At 45.8% G+C, this 6,680-nt stretch overlaps 1 protein-coding gene across 8 annotated transcripts in view; it reads right to left on the reverse strand.

Annotated features, from left to right (window-relative positions):
* TTLL5 (tubulin tyrosine ligase like 5) overlaps positions 1 to 6,680 on the reverse strand; it is a 178,375-nt gene that overhangs the window by 2,314 nt on the left and 169,381 nt on the right. The gene's annotated exons all lie outside the window — the stretch shown is intronic.

Below are 6,680 nucleotides of genomic sequence, written 5' to 3' on the forward strand. Positions count from 1 at the left end.
GCCCACGGCCGGCAGAAGTGGCGGTGGAGCTGTGTGCTGCTTGGGACAGGACAAGCCCTGCCGGAGCAGCAGGGGTTCAGCTGTATTTCCCCCCTGCTTGCACCGGTCAGTCCCAAGCAGCACATGGCTCTGCCGCTGCTTCTGCTGGCTGGTGTCGACCTGGCCGGCCTCCTCCCATCCCCAGCAGCACGTGGGAATCTGGCTTCAGCTGCATGCTGCTCCAGATGGGACAGACCCACCCGGGTTGGCACCAGCCAGCAGAGGCAGTGGCAGAGCCATGTGCTGCTCAGGACCGACTGGCACAGGTAGGGGGAAAGTGCAGCTGAGCCCCTGCTGCTCTGGCTGGGCTCATCCTGTCCCGAGAGGCACACGGCTACTCCTCTTCCCACACGCACCGTGTCGGCAATGAGGGGCTGGGGGAGGGACAAGGGGTGGGAACGAAAGTAAAGTGTTTACTTTCGTTTCCCATTGCAGCACTGTGGGCCTCAGAAAATGCCTTGGCGGGCCGCATGTTGGACAAGCCTGAGCTAAGGACAACAACAGCAGTGGGTGGGGGGAGAAGGACAGAGGAGAGGGGAGGAGAGAAAAGAGGTACTGAGGGGGTGAAATGGAGGGGAACAGGACTGTTATCCGATTTGGGGACTTACAAAAAAAAGTGCCCACTCTGCCTGCTTCAGAGGGTGGGGGGACGAGAGTTGGGAGTGGAGGTGCAGCCACCCCTGTAGCCCTGGTTGCTGTCCCCATACCTCCCTTCAGAAAATCCTGGATCTGCTCATGCAACTGCCTGTGACTAACCCTTTAGCCTGGCCAGTTCTTTCACAAAATCCTCCCACTGCCATGTTGTTTTAAACACTCTCTTTTCCCTTTGGTATATTTGGCTCTTGCTTTCTGTGTCTCTTCCTCCTTTGCTTGCTGTTCAAGACCCCCTCACATCCAAAAAAAGCAGACCAGAGCCTGATTGCCACAGGGGGTGATCTCTTTGAATGAGTGACTTGGTGGACTGGAAAGGTTTATTTCTTCCCCACATGAAGGATGGAGCTTAGCTCAGAATGCTGTATTTTCCCCACTTTGGCACATCTGGGGCAAAAACCCCACATTATCTTCACTTCTTTTAATGTAAAAATATTTGACATTCCTTTCTCCAAAAGTCCAAATGCCTAGAAATGAACTGTTTGCTTTGGAAAGACTGTATTTTATGGCTAATCTGTTGGGCAAAGCCTGTCCTGTATATTTAGCAAAACAGTTTGCTCCTAGGCCTGTACTAGGCTTGTTGAGAGCTGTGTGCATTAAAAATATTAGTGATATTTTATAAAAATATATATATCTGCTCTCCCTGAAAGCTCAACATCAAGCCAAACATCACAGCAGCACATAAGATCTGGAATGAAGTTTAGAAAAGTTAGACTGCCAGCTAAGCAGCTGGGCAGAAAGCTTAAAAAATGTACTCAGAACCAGACTGACCTCCATGCATGCTAGGATGAGATACTGGCTCAGAAATGTGTCCCTCCCACTCACCTGACATTAGTATTAGTGCAATGGAAGGGCTATGAAGAGAGCTAGCCAAACTCACCTCTCACTCTCCTGGCTCCCCAAATTCCCCTGCCTCTGTTCTTCTCTGTACCCCCACAGAATGGATAGCCTTTTCACATCCACTAACAGGAACTCATTTTACACAAGCTCTTCTCCCCTGAATGTTTTGGCAGCTTAGACAGGGAGTGACATGGCTAGCTTTACATGCAAATCTGGATCCCCATAGTGAGTATGACTTCTGGGAATTGCAATGCAAATATGAAATAATCAACTATGTAATTTGATGTACATTTATCCTTTTTAGGCTGTCAGTGGTCTGTTCAGCATTCTCTACCAAGTGCTGGGTGCCTATGAGGGGATAGATTAGCTGTTGGGAAAATGAACCTTAGAAGTGGCTTAAAATTAGGTTATGCCAATCTGCATCTCATGAAAATACCCGATTCTCTTCTTAAAAGAGTCACTTAATGTAGTCTCCATGTACAGGGAACTCATTTTTTCTTGTACTCCATCTGTCAAGCTGTGTTAGAACACAACTCTGCCAGTCTATCAGTCTAGCTATTGCTTTGTCCTCCAAAACGGTAATATTTAAGCTCCTCATAACTGCTCATCCTCAGAGCAAGCCTTTACAGCAAGAGAAAGTACTTCATCCATTTCAGATACAGCACTGAAATACCATGCGACTTGCCCAAAGTCACACAGCGAGTCTGGCAGAACTTTGAATTAATACAAACCTGATGAATTCTAGTATTAAGCACAAAACCTTCCTCTCTTGATAATCCTACAAACCCAGATCACTTATCTCCATGCTAAGGGAATATCCAAGCCCACAGTGCTGCCCAGGTTTCTTAATATGCAGCTTGTATAAGAAAGGTTATGAATGGATAGATGGTATTTATATCCTCAAGTGAGTGACAGTGACAAACAGAGACAGCTGACAAGTGAAGGCCAGTCTGCTTCTCCTCCATCTCATGTGTGACTATGTCCAATTTGCTCTGCTGAATTATGCAGGCTGAGAAAGCAATGGCTTCAAGTCATGAAACCCTGACTGCATGGAAGACGCAAAGGGGCTACACACAGTTGCTATCATTTGAGTAAAATCTCCCTACATGAAAGAGATGGTGAGCAGCCTCATTAGGAAGCTGAGACAGGCCTGGGAATGCCAATGTAAACCTTGCTGCTTCCTCCTGCTGTAGCATATTCCCTCCCTCCCAAGACTACTAAAAGGCCCTGTGCTTTGGATAGCCCCATTATGTTCACCTCAACCCCAGACTGTTTGCTAAAGATTCTTCTCCAAGCTCCACACTATTTACACTCAAGTTTGGTTCCAGTAAAACAATGCCACATAAAGACATCTAGCTTAGGGAGCAGCAAAGTCAGCCCCTCTATTGGAAGCGCTATGCCAAAGGCCATGTGCAAGATGGAGACAGTAACTAAGGAACCATTCACACTCTCCAGATCTTTCTATGGATAATCTTGAATTACATTTCCAGAAAGTAGAGAAGCCTCACAGCAAACTACCTCAACACTGAGAAATGGCAAACCGCAACCTACTCCCAGGTAAGAATACTATTTGCCTACAGGATCAAACAAGAAAGCACTTTTCCTGCATGGGAGTTTTCTTCAAGGCTTTCAGAAGATAGGCTGCATAGGCTGCAAAATTTCAAGTTAGGTTCCAGTTCAACCTCTGATAGGGCAGCTGGTTTTAGAGACTAATCTCTTCTGCCCTTTCCTGTTTCCCCAGCTTTTGAACAGACATTGCATAATCCTGTCTTGGATTTTCATTTAATTAGCAGGCAACTAAAAGGTAACAGAAAACAACTTTTTCCTCTTATAAAAGAAAGGGATAACCCAAGGTGGAAGAGGTTAGCCATTTTCATGAACCTGGAAACGCATACACTTTTTGGTCGCAAGACATGAGGCCAGTTCCTCAGATCTAGCAAAGAGGTGATGGCTGAGTTTCCATTATTACCATATCTTGTTACCATATCTGAGGAGAGCTTGGAAAGAACACCATCTTTAAAATGAGCTTTAGACACTCTTGAGTTTGAGTTTCCTCCACATGGCTCTGAGAGTTAACTAAATTATAGGAATGCTCCATTTAAATGTTCCACATTGGTTTTCAAGTTACTGCAAATGTGCTTGCAAGGGATGCTCAAGCCTGCTCACAACAGACACTGCCTTCCCTCCTTCAGACTGAAACAGGTTAAGGGAGAGGGTATATAACTATCTCTTCTTCCCCTTCTGGTCCTTCCGCACTGGTGCTAGAAGCTTAGTCACTGAAATGCCCTATGCCAAAAATCCAACAACTGTACCAAGGGTAATGCTGACTCCGGCTCTCCCTGTCGTCCTTCCGTGCCTGTGGGTGTCAGCTGTTATGTGGTCCTGAGATCATTGCAAGGGGACTGGAAGCGAGTGGGAGGCTCATGAATGACTTTGCAGTGCTTCAAAGGACAATGGTTTTAGGAAGATAACTCTTGGAACAAATGTGAAACCAAATCCCCCCCCGCCCCCCGCATCAGTTCTGGTCTCTTACAAAGGGAAATGAACTAGAAAGACTCAGTTCTTCATCACATCCAGCCCTTCTCCTTTCCAAACCCCTGACACAGGAAGATCATGTTTCCTGCTAATCCTTTCCCTGCAGAAGACCAGGGAGGGGCACTGCAGAGAGAAGGCAGAAAGAGGTGCTAATGTCACTACCATTGGTTGCAAAGAGTGAGTCCTGTTGGATAAATTGAGTCCATGCACAAGATGCTTGGGCTCTGACCAGTGCCACCTTTTAAGCAGCCGGGTGAGAGTTTCTCAGACAGCCAGGCTTTCCTGTGAGGATTTATAGGGATTGGCTTGCATTGCTCTATTCCTGTGCTACTGTAAGTGATGAGGTACCATCAGAAACACTTCTCCGGTGCCAAAAGGTATTTTGCACCCTGAGCAGCCAGGCCAGTCTGAGATGGAGGTCACTCAAGGTGCCCATCTGAGTCACTTTTTAAAGTCAAGACCACTTGTGCAGTCATTCACAGCAATGACAGCGTACCAGGAGGGTGGCAGCAAAGACTGGAATTAACAGGATTAGTGGTAGGGAGGAAGGGAATCAGCAGCACAGGGTGTGGAAACCTGAGTGACTCCTGTTCCCAGCTGCTCCTGCCGAAGGATTGGACTGATACAGACAACGTGGTGAGACCAGCTGAAACTGTAGCCCAGGTTCCCCTGAGGGGAGTATGTTACCAACATAAAAATACAACATTGGTGTTCAACAAATCAGTGCTGCCTGGGGCTGCAGGCGAGCTGATCAGAAGCCGAGGGAGACTAGACAAGGCTCAGCAGCTGGGAATTCCACCTTACTGCAGCAAATGCTGGATGATTGATATGGCCTGAGCCTCCCTACATGCTCAGAATCCATTCAAGTGGACCTAGGTCCCACTGCCTGGTGATACAAGAATATTCCAGTTTTACTGCAGTTTCTGTGTTTAGACCCAGGCAAAATGTGAAAAGAATTCTTCAGCTGATCTAGATCTGTTGTATTTGTTTGGAAATGTGTGGCGTTGGAATATTGTGAGCTTTAAGCTTGCAAACTTGCACCCTTGAAAGCAATTGTGAAACTCATTTTCCTTGAGCTAATAAATCAGCAACTGGGTTATAAAAACAACAAATCATCCAATCAGGCAGCAGACAAAACACTGGGCAACTTCTATGGCCAATCACAACTTAGCAACAAAACCCCAGTTTGAGATTTTGACTAGCAAGCCATAAGTAGAACTCATGGGTTTGTCATAAAATAAGCCTGAATAATGGAGAGGAAAAAACTCCTCAAAGTCACCACCTGACTGTGCAAGCATAAAAATTTAGGGTCTATGTTACAGTCAGCACTGACTCTGAAGAATCGAATAGCAACAGTCATTAAAGCACTTTCTCCCATCATTACGAGCCCCCACACTGAAGCACCCTTGTGCTCCAGCCAGCCAGGTCAGCATCTACACGTGCATTGCTGCACACTAAAAAAACTACACAGCAGGGTCATACTTGTGCTACCCCACTGCAGAGTTTATTAGTATACTGTGGCCCACCATGTGTAGATGTTGAGGTGTTTACTATGGAACTAATTAGGCAGCTCTGCAGTAAATGTCTTCTGTAGATGAACCCTGATTCTCTCAAACATTTGACCATAGTGGTTTCCACAACTGTCATCTCCAGACTACAAAGCTGCCTAAAGCTCTCTCTACCTCAGCCTAAAGAATGAATTAATGAAGAAGCTCCTGATGAAGCAGAGAATAGCAGCCTGTCTCCTAAACGGGTCTGGCCCAGAACAGCATATTGACTCTGACACTCCTCAACTAGCACTAGCTCCCCATGAGCTTCTGGATCTAATTCAAAGTCCTGAGATGGTGCAGTTTACCTCAAAGACTAATTTCACATTCAGAAACCCCTGCCACTCCTGCATAGCTGATACCTCTGACACCCAGATACTTAGATGTGATGACCAGATGAATGCTTAACACCTGAGAGAGAATTAATATAATTAGGAAACCTCTGGTGAATTTATCTGAGCTCAGGTAAAGACCTGAAGGTCACAGGAGGCACAGCTCGCCCAAAAATCTGGGACACCTTGTATGTTTTAATTCAGTTTCAGAAGATGCTTTGTGCTTACATCAGCAATGTAAGAGTTAGCATAGTAATACTATGTGGTGGTTATTAATTAACCTAGCTGATAAACAGGGGAGTGCTGCCAGAACTAGATCCAGGCTCTTCTCTGCCCTGGTTTTAGATCTACTTTTGATTTGCAACTCCTTGAACTGTTAAGGTACTCTTTATATTTGTGTCAGAGCACTAAATGGGTCATCTTTGTTTTTGGAACTTTAAAAATGCATATAAAAATCTCTCAAAAGCTGACAGGCTGGGGCAGGAGGACAAAAGCATAAAGAGAAAAGACAAAAAGGGGTCTCATTTCACTCGTTGTTGTTATCCTTCCAAAACATATCAGCCTAGTAGCTGTCCTTGAACCATTCCCTCTGTCACACACGCACTGAGCATCATGCTGAAATGGCACGTTAAATGTACTTTCAGATCTCATGCACAGAGACTCAGTAACAGAAAATATGTCCAGGAACTGTTGTTATATACTCGTAACAATGCCCTTCATCCTTTCTGCTTCTTTC

This window comes from Alligator sinensis, unplaced genomic scaffold (genome assembly GCF_000455745.1).
Source record: "Alligator sinensis unplaced genomic scaffold, ASM45574v1 scaffold280_1, whole genome shotgun sequence".
In the NCBI taxonomy this organism is placed as follows: Eukaryota; Metazoa; Chordata; order Crocodylia; family Alligatoridae; genus Alligator; species Alligator sinensis.